A 16,315-nucleotide genomic window follows, 5' to 3' on the forward strand; every position below is an offset into this window, starting at 1 on the left:
GAATTCTGCCGAGAAACCCGGCCGTGTGTACACTTTCGGCCGAGGAAGCCGACGAGGACCTCGGCGAGGAAATAGAGAACATGTTCTCTATTTCCTCGTTGTTCTATGGGAGCTCTCGGCCCGCCGAGCTCCTCGGCGGCTTCAGGGCTGAACTGGCCGAGGAACTCGATGTGTTTGGCACGTCGAGTTCCTCGGCCGTGTGTACGGGGCCTAACAAGGAACTCGACGAGGAAAACGATGTGTTTCGCCCGTCGAGTTTCTCGGTCGTGTGTACGAGGCCAGAGTCATTACATCTATTTTTACTGTAATTGCAGCTAGTAAAAGTACCTGAATTTGACTCTGTGTCACCTTCTTTTAAACCCCAGTACAGAAGAATGGATTACCAACACTGGCAGCCAATTGGGCTCTTCTGCATGCACATGTGCTGACAAGGAATATACTGACAGGAGGTGAGATCAGGGTTAGAAGAGATTATCGGTCTGTAGCTCAGGGGTCTCCAAACTTTTCAAGCAAAGGGCCACTTTATTGCCCTTCAGACTTTAGGAGGGCTGGATTGTGGCCAGCCGGGAAAGAAAATGTCATGGACCCGGCATCGGTGAGAACAAATATGGCCTCAGGGTTGGTGGTCAATAGGAGGAGGAGTATTCCCCTATTAGTATGAGGAATATTATCCCATCTTTGGTATCGGTGGATGATATAGTGCCCCATTGTTGGTGTCAGTGGGAGGAATAGAGCCTCATATCAGTGGGAGGAATTGTGGCCCAGCGGCCGGATAAGGGCTAGGAAAGGGCCACATCTGGCCCTCGGGCCGCAGTTTGAAGACCCCTGCTGTAGCTTGTCTATCCAATCTCAGCCCAGTGCTAGGACCTTAGCTGTACTGTACTGCCTAACTACTGGGACCTATATCAGTTGTCCTGCAAAAATCACCCTGTCTCTGTATTAATCTCTGATAATTATGGATATATTAATACACTGCATTTACATACAATGTAGGGCTCAGCATGAACTAGGGCCTTTTCAGGGATGGAAATAGTTTTATTTTTATCTTTTAACCTATGGATTAATAAAGCTTTTGTACATTTTATATTGAGGTCACATACTTTTTTTTTCTTGAGTTTATTTCTATGCTGTTACTACTGCTTAACTATAGAGAAAAGTCAGGTCACTGTGTAAATCTCAGGAGGGGGTGAGCAGAAAAAAAAAACCTTTGGTAGGTTAATCACGAGTTTCCACAAGTGTATCTCTCATTTGTAATTAGTTGTTTGCCTGAAGTTTATTTTTAAAGTAGATATAAACTCATACACTATAATCTCTTCAGTGGTGGCCGGTCCATAAGGGAAGCAGGGGTGCTGCCTCCCTAGTTTGCATGCAGGGTACCGGACTAATGCCTATGAGACCTGCCTTTTTTTTCCAAGCACATAATTAGATTAGAGCCTGAGGCACTAATTGTTCTGAAAAAGGTTGTGCTTGGGGGGCACAGCACACTGCGCCCCGAACCCTCCCACTTGTGATACTAGCGAATCAATATTCGCTATCAGTGTCCAGCTTCTCCTCCTATCCAATCAGGACAGGAGGTGGATCTAAAGAAGACCAGGTTATCCGGGAGAAGAAGCCGGGAAAGCCACGGTGTCGTGACCACTGCAGGGGTGAGTGCAGATCTAAGGGGGTTTGTTTGCCGCCACCCCCAAAAAAAATGTTAAGCGCCATCTTCCACTGAATCACATATGAGATAATATATTTTAAAAAGTTGTTTCAATCATTTCTAATCTTCACCTTTATTATAAAAGCACCTAGTGATCCTGCCATGAGGGTATTTGTTCAAGCACTTTCTGTTATGGGGTGGTAGCTGTCTCTTAAAAAGGTATTCTATGCAAAAAAAACAAAATGACACTGCTTCTGCAAGCAAAATTTCATCCAGTTACAGCATAGATCTAGTCTAACTTTATAATTTCATATTTTTTACACTTATAATTTACTTTACATTTTCTGTACTTTGTGGGTTTTACATAGTCGACCTTGTACATGTGATCAGATCAAGAATATTATATAGTATAAGACTTTGGGGTTGATTTACTAAAACTGGAGAGTGCAAAATCTGGTGCACCTCTTCACAGAAACCAATCAGCTTCCAGGTTGGCTGATTGGCTACCATGCACAGCTGCACCAGATTTTGCACTCTCCAGTTTTAATAAATCAACCCCCTTGTTTAAAATGCTTTCACTAAGTATAGCATGTGATTGATCACATCTGCACAAGAAGCCATGGGGCTATTATTCTAGTTTTATTTATCATTGCAGATAATAACTTACCGTATATACTCAAGTATAAGCCAAGTTTTTCAGCACATTTTTTTTGTGCTGAAAATGCCGCCCTCGGCTTATACTTGAGTCACTTTTTTGCGCCTGATCTCCCGGACTTTGGGGACTCTGTACCAGCCGGCCGTAGGTCCCCTGGACATATGTAGCCCCACTCTTCCTCTACAACAGGGGTGGCCAACCAGTGGCCCGCGGAGCCCTCTGATGTGGCCCGCAACCTCCTGCTCTGGAAGGGCGGGTTGGCAAGCAAAGATCACAGGTTGCCGACCTGCCATACCACAGCATCAGTGTTGTGACGTGAAGCTGGTGGTAAAGGAAGAAAGCGGCTACGGAGCAGAGCCCAATAAGCTGAAGCTTCCTCTACAGTGCCGGCTTTTGCCACAGGCGGAGTCTATGGCAAAGTTCAGCTAACCCCCAGGATAGACACAGCTGCACTCGCGGTATGCGTAAAAAGCAGCACATCAGTGTGAAAGCAGTCTTAGGCCCCTTTTCACACGATCAGCAAGACCAAATGGGACCCTCAATTCACCTCTACAGAGCGACAGATGTCCGTTTGCGCCCACCTACTTCCAATCCGAAAAACATTTGTCCTCTTCCATCTGGGCGGGCCTATAGAGTAGCCGTGACCTGTCATCCGGCCGCTCTGCTCATTGTGGCCCGCGACTGGTTACCAAGTTGCATAAGTGGCCCTCGCTCTTCAAAAGGTTGGGCACCCCTGCTCTACAAGTATGCAGAGTTTGTTGTCCAGGGGGACCTATGGCTGGGAAGCACCGATTTTTCAAAGCCGGGCACCCCCTCCATAGACTCCCATGTAAAGAGGTAATTTCTCTGGTGAATTTGGGGACCCGGTACCGACCAGTTGTAGGTCCCCTGGACCCCAAACTTGGCACACATGTAGCACCTCTCTTCCTCTACAAGTGTGCAAAGTCCAGGGGACCCGCCGAAGAGGACACCCGAAGCCGCAGAAGGACGCCGGACCCGACGATGGACGCCGCGCAAGACACCAAAACTGTAAGTACAAAACTTTTTTTCCACAGGATTGGGGGCCACTTTAGGGGTGATGGGGCACTCGTGAATCTTCGGGCAGGCTCGGCAACTGTAGCGCTGACGTCCTGTACGTACAGGACGTCAGTGCGAGAGGCACCGAGACTGCCCGAAGATTCACGAGTGTACTGCGCTCGGTATATGCCGGCGCAGTATTCAAACTCGTGGCGGGAAAGCGGGTATCGGCGTATATCGCGCACCCACGATTTTGCCCTGATTTTTAGGGCAAAATAGTGCGCGGTATACGCCGATAAATACGGTATATACGCTGACTTTTCTTCATACGGGTGCATACTGTAGCTTGTTGTTTTTTTATTTAATTTTTTTACGTACAAAAGCAGCGTTATCTGCACATTTGCTATGCATGACAAACTAGGAGTGCTCTGGATACACTAATCATCATTGTTCAAACTGCTAGATATGTTCAGGGATCACGATTGCTACATGCACAGATAATTTTACTGTGACAATGTATCCCTATTCTTGGTCATTACCTTTAGTACATGATCCCCATGTTTTTTTTCTTTATTGTAGCATATTATAGACATGTGCATAGCAAAAATTTTCGTTTTATTTCTGTTTCGTTTCTGTTAGTTTATCGTGATTCGTAACGAGTCGTAATTTCGTAAGACGTTAGTTATCGTATTCGTACTCTTTAGTATTTTCGTAACACTCTTTTTTCCGTTTCCGTTTTTTTCTGCTAGTTTATTTTTCGTTGAATCGAGATTAGTATTTTCGTTATATTTTGTATTCTGCCGCGTTCGTATTTTTAAAATGATTTTATTCGTTCCTTCATTTTTACGTTGGTTTAATTTTCGTTGTTTTGCTATTCGTATTTACATTAAATTTTCCATCATGCCGCGTTCGTATTTTCGTAAGAAATATATTTTCGTTGCTTTATGATCATTCGTATTTTCGTGTCTAATTTCCTTTGGTTGTAAAAACGTACTTTTGTAGATTTTATTGCATTCGTAATTCTGTTAGAATACATTTTACGTTTATTCGACACACTACTCGTCGTTATTTTGTAATTCGTACTTTACTGTGATTGACTTGACTGTCTTAGTTAGCACACACACCCTGTCTAGAATGAAGTCTGACGTAGAAGAAAACTAAAATATGTCAGATATTACAAATACAAATCTAGAAATTAGATGCACTGCAGTCTAACGCAGAAAAAGACACAAGGAGCCAGGAGGTAATGAGAAAGAAGCTCATTGGGGGAAGGAACAAACCTCTTCAGAGCAAAGGGACAGCGCTCAGTGGCTATTGGTCAATGTCCAGAAATATTTCAGTACTAACGAAAGCTAATTTACATTATTTCGTATTTTCGTTGTTTTCATTTCCGTTTTCTGAAGATTCGTAATTTATTTTTCGTTAGTTTTGATTTTTGTTTTGTATCCTTTGTTCGGCATTTCGATTGTTTTCTTTTCGGTCTTCGAATATTAGTGAGTTTGCATTTTCGTTAATTTTGTTTTTCGTAATTTTTTTTTTTTTTGGGTTCGGTATTTTCGTTGTTTCTATGTTTTCGTTTCTTTCTTCTTTCGTATCTTCGTTGTTTTCCATATTCGTTATTTTTTAAATATCGTTATTCGTTATTAATTGCGCTAAACCGTTCGTTCATTCGTATGTTAACGAATCAACTAAAATAATGAAAATTGAAGGAAAACGTATTCCTAACTAAAAAAATTGCACATGCCTATACTACAATACTGGCTACTATTTCCATGATATACGTTCATCTGAAGGCAGATTGTTACTAAGCATAGGCTTTTCTGCATAATAATGGAGGACATTTTTGCTTGGGGACAGATCAGAGCTTAAATGGTGATTGTTGCCACTCGTCGGTTCCCGATAGACCTATTTGCCTTGAACAACATCCATAAAGGTTTATGTACACAGCTACCTCTGGGGATACAATTGCATTTTGTTGTACCAAAAACAATTGTGTTTGTTCACCAGCTATGCCAGGTTTATTCCACATGGTCAAGTTGTAATTAGTGTCTATGGAGAAGACACAACAGACATTCAAGTCTAAACTGTATTTATCTGTTCACATAACTCTACACAAACAAATAAAACAACAAGAGACTAGAGAAAAACTGATCATAAGTCAGGTACCTCCAATGGCAGGACAACAGTAAAGAGGGCTAAACTAGAGTTCAGGAGCAAGCACCAATTTTAATGAGACAGAGAATATAAGCTTCCATTAGCAGCATTAGAAAATTATCAGAACAATTAGGTACCAGCTGTAAAAAATAAATAAAAGCATAGTTCACCTTTACAAAAAAAACTTCTATGTAGGTAAGGGTTGCCAGTAGATAAAAACAAACTATGAAGCTTTGGCCAAAGAAATTTTTTTTATAGCTGTACGTGTAGGCCATTTACGTATTTCCTGAAGCCTGACTAAAAAAACTCCCAGAGGTCGCATCCCATGCCGACTTATTGCTAGGGCATTGCTAAGAGACTACCATCTGTTACTGTTCAACTCCACTATCAGGAGCGAACTCTCATATGTTGAGCTCCGAGCTACCGTGTCAGGGGAGAGAAAGCTCATGTGAGGTGAATCAGAGTGAGGCCCCGTACACACGACCGAGTTTCTCGGCAGAATTCAGCCAGAAACTCGATCGGAGCCGTATTTTGCCGAGAAACCCGGTCGTCTGTACACTTTCCTCGTTAGTCAATGAGGAAACTTGGCTCCCCGAGATCCTCGGCAGGTTCACAAGGAACTCGACGAGCAAAATGATGTGTTTTGCCCGTCGAGTTTCTCGGATGTGTGTACGGGGCCTGAGGCCTCGTACACACGACAGAGTTTCTCGGCAGAATTCAGCGAGAAACTCGGTCAGAGCTGGATTCTGCCGAGAAACTCTGTCGTCTGTACACTTTTGGCCCGATGGAGCCGCCGAGGAACTCGTCGAGAAAATAGAGAACATGTTCTCTATTTTCTCGTTGTTCTATGGGAGAAGGCGGCCCGCCGAGCTCCTCGGCGGCTTCATCCCTGAACTCGACGAGGAACTCGACGTGTTTGGCACGTCGAGTTCCTCTGTCGTGTGTACAAGGCCTAAGAGTTTGCTACTGTGATGGTGGCTAGGAGTCTCGTGGCAATGTTTTAGCAAGTCAGGACTGGATAATGCAATTGGTGGGAGTTCATAAATGGCCTACACCTAAGGCAAGGGCATTATTCAGGTTTGGTCAAAGCTGCACAGTTTTTATCTACAGGTTCCCCTTACCTGCATAGTCAGTTTTTTTTATAAAGATGAGCTGTTCCTTAACCTTCCTAGCGGTATTATAGAGTGTGGCTCGGGGTGGAACTTCAGTACCATTAGCGGTATCCCCGAACCAGACTCGGGAACGCATCGCAGTATCCAGGCAAAGTTACTTACCTTTTCCCCTGGATCCTGCGATGTCTCCCCGCTGTGTGTGTGAGCTGTCTCCTCACTCGATTCACACAGTGCCCGAGTGCCGCTGAGCTCCGTTCCCTGCGACGTTGCGACGCACGGGGGCGGAGATCGGCGCCAAATTCAAAACAGTAAAAACACTCAATACATACAGTATACTGTAATCTTACAGATTACAGTACTCTATAAAATAATTACACATCCCCTTTGTCCCTAGTGGTCTGTCCAGTGCCCTGCATGCACTTTTATATAATAAAGACTGTTTTTACTGCCTGGAAACTGGAGATTGTCCATAGCAACCAAAAAGTGTCCCTTTATGTCAAAAGTGGTTTTAGACCAGCTAGAAAACAGCGATAATAAATTAGAATCAATTTCAGAATTGAGCGATAGCGATTTGTGGGGAAATTCGTCATCAAACACTGAAAGTAATGACAGCGACAATTCTGCAACTGAGCAAATTTCAGTGTTTTTGATTTGATTACATTATTGAATAATTTTTATTATTATTATTATTATTACATTATTATTTGTAATAATTATTTATAGTTATTTATTCAATTATAATTTATGGTTTTGTGTTTCAAACTTTATCATACCCGGCATGTCTACTAGACTCTTGTTTGGACAGATTTAAGTGAGTTATTCCTAAGAATTACTGGCCTACAATATAAAACGCCAACATTTCCATGCAAAATAATTGTACTGCTTTCAGCATCAAAAACCTGACATAATCATACCTCCAGGGAGGTTAAAAGTATTTAGCTGTTTAGACTTGACCAACTCTGGTATAGAAGTACAGTAATGTCCAGAAGTCGCAGAGAACCACTGTGGAACAAGAGCTGTATACAGTTGTGGCCAAAAGTTTTGAGAATGACACAAATATTCGTTTTCACAAAGTTTTCTGCTAAACTGCTTTTAGATCTTTGTTTCAGTTGTTTCTGTGATGTAGTGAAATATAATTACACGCACTTCATACATTTCAAAGGCTTTATCGACAATTACATGACATTTATGCAAAGAGTCAGTATTTGCACTGTTTTTCAGGACCTCTGCAATTTTGACTGGGTTTTTGTTTGTCCACCCGCCTCTTGAGGATTTACCACAAGTTCTCAATGGGATTAAGATCTGGGGAGTTTCCAGGCCATGGACCCAAAATGTCAACGTTTTGGTCCCCGAGCCACTTAGTTATCACTTTTGCCTTATGGCACGGTGCTTCATCGTGCTGGAAAATGCATTGTTCTTCACCAAACTGTTGTTGGATTGTTGGAAGAAGTTGCTGTTGGAGGGTATTTTGGTACCATTCTTTATTCATGGCTGTGTTTTTGGGCAAAATTGTGAGTGAGCCCACTCCCTTGGATGAGAAGCAACCACACACATGAATGGTCTCAGGATGCTTTACTGTTAGCATGACACAGGACTGATGGTAGCGCTCACCTTTTCTTCTCCGGACAAGCCTTTTTCCTGATGCCCCAAACAATCGGAAAGAGGCTTCATCGGAGAATATGACTTTGCCCCAGTCCTCAGCAGTCCATTCACCATATTTTCTGCAGAAGATCAATCTGTCCCTGGTGTTTTTTTGGAGAGAAGTGGCTTCTTTGCTGCCCTTCTTGACACCAGGCCATCTTCCAAAAGTCTTCGCCTCACTGTGCGTGCAGATGCGCTCACACCTGCCTGCTGCCATTCCTGAGCAAGCTCTGCACTGGTGGCACTCCGATCCCGCAGCTGAATCCTCTTTAGGAGACGGTCCTGGCGCTTGCTGGACTTTCTTGGGCACCCTGAAGCCTTCTTCACAAATGCAGTGGATTTTTTTTATGGGATTAAGTTAATTTTCATGGCAAAGAGGAACTTTGCAATTAATTGCAATTCATCTGATCACTCTTCAAAACATTCTGGAGTATATGCAATTTCCCATCTCAAAAACTGAGGCAGCAGACTTTGTGAAAATTAGTATTTGTGTCATTCTCAAAAGTTTTGGCCATGGCTGTACATAGCAAAAAAAAGCCCTACCTACACTACAAAATGGCATTTGTTTCTAAATATTATTTTGTCACAACACATATTTATATAGATATTTGTTCTGTTTGCGCACATGTTGCGCTTCATTCACTTTAGAGTGGCAAGGGCTCAAAAAGCACATCATGGTACATTTGCTGAACCAAAAAGAGTTTTGGCAAATGATGATACTATGTCAAGACCAATGATGTCATTAGTTCATTATTCTATATCAAGGGGAATATCCTTTTTATTTTGGTGTGATAGCCTAATATACCATCAATTATTTTACATCAGAGGAGGCTCAGTAGAATCCCAACAAAACTCAGGTAAGGACCATGTAGCACAGGTGGCCTAGTAATGCTTGAGAACCCAACTGGAAGCAAAGAGACTAATCACACATTGTCCCTGCGAGAATAGATGGATGGTAAACTAAGCTTTAATTGAATTCAGATACTTGAAAAGGGGGACTTTCTCTGGTAAAATAATGGGTCATTGTCTCCTTAGGACTCCAGGTGTCTATTTGCAGAATCAAGTAATCTCCATGTACTCTATAGTGAACAAAACACTTGTGCAAAGCAACAAATGCACTCAAGAAGCATGGATAAAAAGAAGCAATAAAGGAAGCAAACCAGTCGTTATGATTTGTTAAAATCTTTATATTTGTTATGCGACTACCAGTCAGGGGCGGACTGACCATTTGGGCTCTCGGGCACTGCCCGAGGGCCCCATGCCACTAGGGGGCCCCATCAGGGTTGCCAGCCTCAGTAAAACCAGGGACAGTATGTAAAAACCTGTGTTTTAAAAAAAAAAATACCAAGATTATAGCTGCCCCGCCTCTCCAGTACCTATTCAGTGTGTGTATGTGTATTCTGTGTGTATCGGTATGTGTATTCTGTGTGTATGTATACTGTGTGTGTATATTGTGTATGTATACTGTATGTGTGTGTGTGTATACTGTGTGGCCCCATAATCTATTGCCTGGGGGCCCCATAATCTCCTATTGCCCTGGGGCCCTATAATCTCCTATTGCCCAGGGGCCTCATGAGTTGTCAGTCCGCCCCTGCTACCAGTCATGTATATATGCCAGGTGAGCTTTCAATTCTCATGATAAGTAGTGCCAGCTTATTAAAAACAGAGAAAGAGTGAACTGATCCAATTTTTCTGATCTGCAAGATCTACTGAAAAGCTGCTCCTCTAAGGCAACTGTTACCTCCCTATACATTAAGACTCATCCACATCCCATCATATTGTGAAACCATAATTCCTTATAAAAAAAAAAACCTTGGTTGGAGACTAACTTGGTTTAAGAAAATTTTGCAAGACAAGCAACATTTTTTAATATGTTTTGACTCGATATACAAGCGATGTCTTGATATACAAGTAGCGTCATGTCACAACTATCAAAGAGAAGAGAGGCGCCTCAAAGTGTAGCAATATGGTTACATTTAATAAAGATACAACATTTAGAAATTCACATGGTTGATGATTAAAAGAGTCACATCTAGGTATGCAGGCATCCGGGGTAATGAATACATGGTTGTGAAACAAATCATCTGAGTTTCCATTATTTCTTATGGGGAGATATACTTTGATATACAAGTGCTTTGGATTACAAGCATGCTTCCAGAACAAACTATGCTCGCAATCCAAGGTTTTACTGTATAAGAATACTTTACAACATCTAGAGCAGCCTTTGTCAACCAGTGTGCCGCGGCACACTGGTGTGCCGTCAGAGGCTCTCAGGTGTGCCGCGGGGGTCAGTGGAGAGAAGGCTGTCAGATGAGCTCTCCTGCCGAACTGTGAGAAGCTCTGTCGGCTTCAAAAATGAGTAAAAAAAAGTAAAGTGCAGAGGAGTGTGCTGTGCTCTCTGCTTCCCCCTAGAGTGCAGTACCCGGCTAAAGAGAAATCTGGAAAGGTACTGAGCTAGAAGCTACATTATTTTTTTTTAAAATGGCTTTATACATGTGTCTGTGTGTGTGCACATGTGACTGTCTGTATGTGTGTGTGTGCGTGCATGTGACTGTATGTGTGTGTGTGCACATGTGACTGTCTGTCTGTGTGTGCACATGTGACTGTCTGTATGTGTGTGTGTGCGTGCATGTGACTGTATGTGTGTGTGTGCACATGTGACTGTCTGTCTGTGTGTGTGTGCACATGTGACTGTCTGTATGTGTGTGTGTGCACATGTGACTGTCTGTATGTGTGTGTGCACATGTGACTGTATGTATGTATGTGTGTGTGCACATGTGACTGTATGTATGTATGTGTGTGTGCACATGTGACTGTCTGTATGTGTGTGTGTGTGTGCACATGTGACTGTATGTATGTATGTGTGTGTGCACATGTGACTGTCTGTATGTGTGTGTGTGCACATGTGACTGTCTGTATGTGTGTGTGCACATGTGACTGTATGTATGTATGTGTGTGTGCACATGTGACTGTCTGTATGTGTGTGTGTGCACATGTGACTGTATGTATGTATGTGTGTGTGCACATGTGACTGTCTGTATGTGTGTGTGTGTGTGTGCACATGTGACTGTATGTATGTATGTATGTATGTGTGTGTGCACATGTGACTGTGTGTGTGTGTGTGTGCACATGTGACTGCCTGTCTGTATGTGTGTGTGCACATGTGACTGTCTGTGTGTGTGTGTGCGCATGTGACTGTCTGTCTGTGTGTGTGTGCGCGCATGTGACTGTCTGTCTGTATGTGTGTGTGTGTGCACATGTGACTGTCTGTGTGTGTGTGTGTGTACATGTGACTGTCTGTGTGTGTGCACATGTGACTGTCTGTCTGTGTGTGCACATGTGTCTGTCTGTCTGTGTGTGTGTGTGTGCACATGTGACTGTCTGTGTGTGCACATGTGACTGTCTGTCTGTGTGTGTGTGTGTGTGTGTGTGTGTGTGTGTGCACATGTGTCTGTCTGTGTGTGTGTGTGTGTGCACATGTGACTGTCTGTATGTGTGTGTGTGTGTGTGTGCACATGTGACTGTCTGTCTGTGTGTGTGCGCACGCATGTGACTGTCTGTATGTGTGCACATGTGACTGTCTGTATGTGTGTGTGCACATGTGACTGTGTCTGTATGTGTGTGCACATGTGACTGTGTGTGTGTGCGCATGTAGACTGTCTGTCTATATGTGTGTGTGTGTGTGTGTGCGCATGTAGACTGTCTGCCTGTATGTGTGTGTGTGTGTGTGTGTGCACACATGTGTCTGTCTGTTTGTATGTGTGTGTATGTGTCTGTGTCTGTGTGTGTGTGTGTGTGTGTTTATGTGTATGTATGTATCAGGGTTGCCAACTTTCAGTAAATTTACGAACAGTTTGTAAAATCCATACTTTTTGCATCTGTCCATGAATGTCAGTTACAGACATGCAGCCTACATGTCCGCAATGGACATTCAAGGACAGATATAAAAAGTACGGATTTTACAAACTGTTCGTAAATTTACTGAAAGTTGGCAACCCTGGTATGTATGTGTATGCATGTGTAAGCCTGTGTCTATATGTATGTTACTTTTAATCCTGACCCCCCCCCCCATTCCTGTACCATGACAATGGATTTTGTAGGGCTTGTTTGATAGCAAGGACCGCTGCTTCTCTGAAAAGCAATCCATGCACAGATCGCTTTTCAGAGGCATTTGACAGGCCGTAAAGAGGCATTATGTTGCCTCTTTACTACCTGTTTTAAGCCCGTAAATGCAGCATCACTGCACCGCAACCGGGCAATGCACACAGTTGCGGGGTAGTTGCAGTGCACCCCCATTCACCCTCGATATACCTCCAGTTGCAGCCACAGCATGTGAACACCCCAGCTGCTGCCTCTGCAGCTAAAGGTAGAGAAGTTGGGGGTGGTAAAAATGGCTCAACCATGTGGGTTTTACCGCCCCTTTGACATGTTAACAAGCCCTTGGTTCACATCTGTGCAGACCATTCATTTCAATGGGCTTCTGTACCCACAAAAATGCAGGGAAACAAGTCCCCAACCTTCTTCTTTTTTTTTAATTGGACTGCAGCAAAAGCACCCCACATTTTCCAATGTGTGGGTGTACCATTAAGAATTAATGGTACCTCTAAAGAGCAGAGCATTATTCTGTGTGTCAGGAATGAGCGCGATTTTGCGCGTGTTCTGCAACACACCGTAATGTGAACCAAGCCTTGGACTGGGGTGCCTCAAGACTGAAAATACTTTTTAAGGGTGCCCCAACTGGAAAAAGGTTGAGAAACACTGATCTAGAGAATCTTTGTGGTCAATGCAAAGCACTCATAAAACTACAGAGTTAGCAGTTTTGGATTTTTTTTATAAAAGGCAGGTACCCTGGCCCTGGGCATTTCAAGCATACCAGCAGTTCTCAGTGCAGAAAACTTTTAGTGCAAGACCTATGACCTATTTGTTATGTGACTTTAGAGGTGAAATTAAAGGGTTAAGCCTAGTACACATGGGCCAAATGTCAGATGGCATCGGGCCAGTCTGATAGGAACCGGTCAACATTCGCCCGTATGTACGGCAGCCAGTCCTGCAGAAGTCGGCGTCTGTCGCCAAAAAAGGTCTGCTGATCAGCTCCCGATCAGCGCTCTCAGCCAATGGCTAAAGTCTCGTACACACGCACGGTTTACTCGGCAAGAACCAGCAAGAAAACTGCTGGCAGAGCTTTCTTGCCGAGTGAAGCCTCGTACACACGACCGAGGAACTCGACGGGCGAAACACATCGTTTTCCTCGTCGAGTTCCTTGTTAGGCTGTTGAGGATCTCGACAAGGCAAGTTTCTCCATTCCCGTCGAGGAAAAAGAAGATATGCTCTCTTTTTGGCTCGGCGGGATCCTCGACAGTTTCCTCGTCGAAAAATGTACACGCGACCGGGTTCCTCTGCAAAAAAAAAAATCCCAGCAAGTTTCTTGCTGGTTTTTGCCGAGAAACTCAGTCGTGTGTACGAGGCCTAAAAGGTGTGTACGAGGCTTTCAGGTTTCTCGTCAAGAAAACTGCCCAAAATCACGACGAGAAAAATAGAGAACCTGCTCTCTATTTTCTCGTCGTGATTCTCGGCAGTGTTTTCCTGCAGAGAAACCCGAGCGTCTGTATACGTACCTGTCGCCGTGGAAACCCGCGCATGCTCGAAATTACTTTGACGCATGCGCGGTAGGTAGGGTGCAGCAAGATGGCGGCGACGGCATCGAATGTGATGAGCGCATGCTCGCCGTACGCGATGACGTTGCAGCGTTCTTGCCATTCAAAAGAACGGCGGTTCTTTTGAATGGAGTGTCTGTACACTCGGGCGGCAAGAGATTCTTACCAAGAATCTCGTCAGGAAAAACAATGTTTTTTTCCTGACGAGATTCTGGCCCGTGTGTACAGGGCTTGAGAGCGCTGACTGGAGTGTTTAACCCAAAAAAATGAGTAGCGTGTACGAGTCTTTAGGGTCAGTGTAAGTGTTGAAGGTTAAGTGGTTACGTTTAGATTAATGGTTTGAGTATTTTATGAGTGAAGTTTTTAAGGGTTTGGTTAAGTGTTAAGAAAGCGCTTAGGATAAGTTTTAGGTAGCTGTCAGCATTAGGGGCACTTTTTGTGTGAGTGGTGTGTAGTGGAACTTTAAAGGGGTTGTAAAGGTTCATGTTTTTTTACCTTAATGCACCCTATGCAAGGTGAAAAAACATCTGACGATTACCGGCTCCCTAGTCCCCCCCCCCCATTTTACTTACCTGAGCCCTGCAAAGTCCCGCGTCGCGAACGCGCTCAAACATTGCACAGGCTTCTCGGGTCTGCAGTGGATAGATTGATAGCAGCGCAGCCATTGGCTCGCGCTGCTGTCAATCAAATCCAATAATGCCGTTTCCTGGGGTGGGACCGAGTCATACACTCGGCAACTCTGGACGCCAAGTGTATGACACAGGAGCGCGCCCGCAATGTAACCCCCTCGGAGAGCGCTTCCCAGAGGGGAGCCGAGACCACAGAAGAAGGCGTTCGGGGGCCACTCTGTGCAAAACGAGCTGCACAGTGGAGGTAAGTATAACATGTTTGTTATTTTTAAATAATATTTGAACCTTTAGTATCACTTTAAACCCCAATGAGAGAAATACTAGTGCCAAGCTGTCAACACTAAAACCTAAGTCATCACAATGAAGTTATTAAATTGCTGTAGAATCAATTGCTTAGTCAATTTTGAAACACATTACTTAGTCAACCTAAAAATGACTGGAATGATCATGAGATGAACAGCCTGCTTCTGTGACAATAGTTCTACATAGTAAACAAAACAATTGTCCTGGTATCGATGGAATGCTGTAACTATACCCTAAAGACATAAACAACAGAAGGATTGTATTACTTTCTGCAATGTGTATGTGTATCTGTGTTTCTCGGTAACAAAGTAAATTTAGGAAGTGAACCAAGTTCACCTGTAATGTGATGGGACTACATGGTACTTAAAGCGGGAGTTCACCCGAAAAACAATTTTTAACATTAGATTGAGGCTCATTTTGTCAAGGGGAATCGGGTGTTTTTTTTTTAAAATCGAAGCAGTACTTACCGTTTTAGAGATAGATCTTCTCCGCCGCTTCCGGGTATGGTCTTCGGGACTGGGCGTTCCTAATTGATTGACAGGCTTCCGACCGTCGCATACATCGCGTCACGAGTAGCCGAAAGAAGCCGAACGTCGGTGCGGCTCTATACGGCGCCTGCGCACTGACGTTCGGCTACTTTTGGAAAATCGTGACGCGATGTATGCGACCGTCGGAAGCCTGTCAATCAAATAGGAACGCCCAGTCCCGCAGCCCATACCCGGAAGCGGTGGAGAAGATCTATCTCTAAAACGGTAAGTACTGCTTCGATTTAAAAAAAAAAAAACACCCGATTCCCCTTGACAAAATGAGCCTCAATCTAATGTTAAAAATTAAGTTTTTGGGTGAACCTCCACTTTAACGTATATCCTCGAGTATAAGCCGAGTTTTTCAGCACATTTTTTTGTGCTGAGAATGCCCCCCCTCGGCTTATACTCAAGTCACCTTTTTGTGCCTGATCTCCTGGACTTTGGGAACCCGGTACCGGCCGGCAGTAGGTCCCCTGGACCCCAAACTTGGCACACATGTAGCCTCACTCTTCCTCTACAAGTTTGTTGTCCGGAGGACCTACGGCCGGGGAGCACCGATTTTTCAAACCAGGCACCCCTTCCATAGACTCCTATGTTAAACGGTAATTTCTCCAGTGATTTTGGGGACCTGGTACCAGCCGGTCATAGGTCCCCTGGACCCGAAACTTGGCACACATGTAGCCCCTCCTCTACAATTGTGCAAAGTTTGTTGTCTGGGGGACCTACACCTGGGGAGCGCCGATTTTTGAAACCCAGGCACCTCTTCCATAGACTCCCATGTTAAACGTCAGTCTAGTCATGGACACAGTGAGGCATGGGCACAGTGAGGCATGGACACAGTGAGGCATGGACACAGTGAGGCATGGGCACAGTGAGGCATGGGCACAGTGAGGCATGGGCACAGTGAGACGTCACATGGGCACAGTGAGACATGGGCACATTGAGGCATGGACACAGTGAGGCATGCACATGGACACAGTG

The 16,315-nt window shown here is 44.1% G+C and overlaps 1 protein-coding gene across 5 annotated transcripts in view; it reads right to left on the bottom strand.

Moving 5' to 3' along the window:
- Window positions 1–16,315, bottom strand: part of DCDC2 (doublecortin domain containing 2) — a 254,672-nt gene that overhangs the window by 202,014 nt on the left and 36,343 nt on the right. The window lies entirely within an intron of this gene.

This window comes from Rana temporaria, chromosome 5, assembly GCF_905171775.1.
Source record: "Rana temporaria chromosome 5, aRanTem1.1, whole genome shotgun sequence".
NCBI lineage: Eukaryota > Metazoa > Chordata > Amphibia > Anura > Ranidae > Rana > Rana temporaria.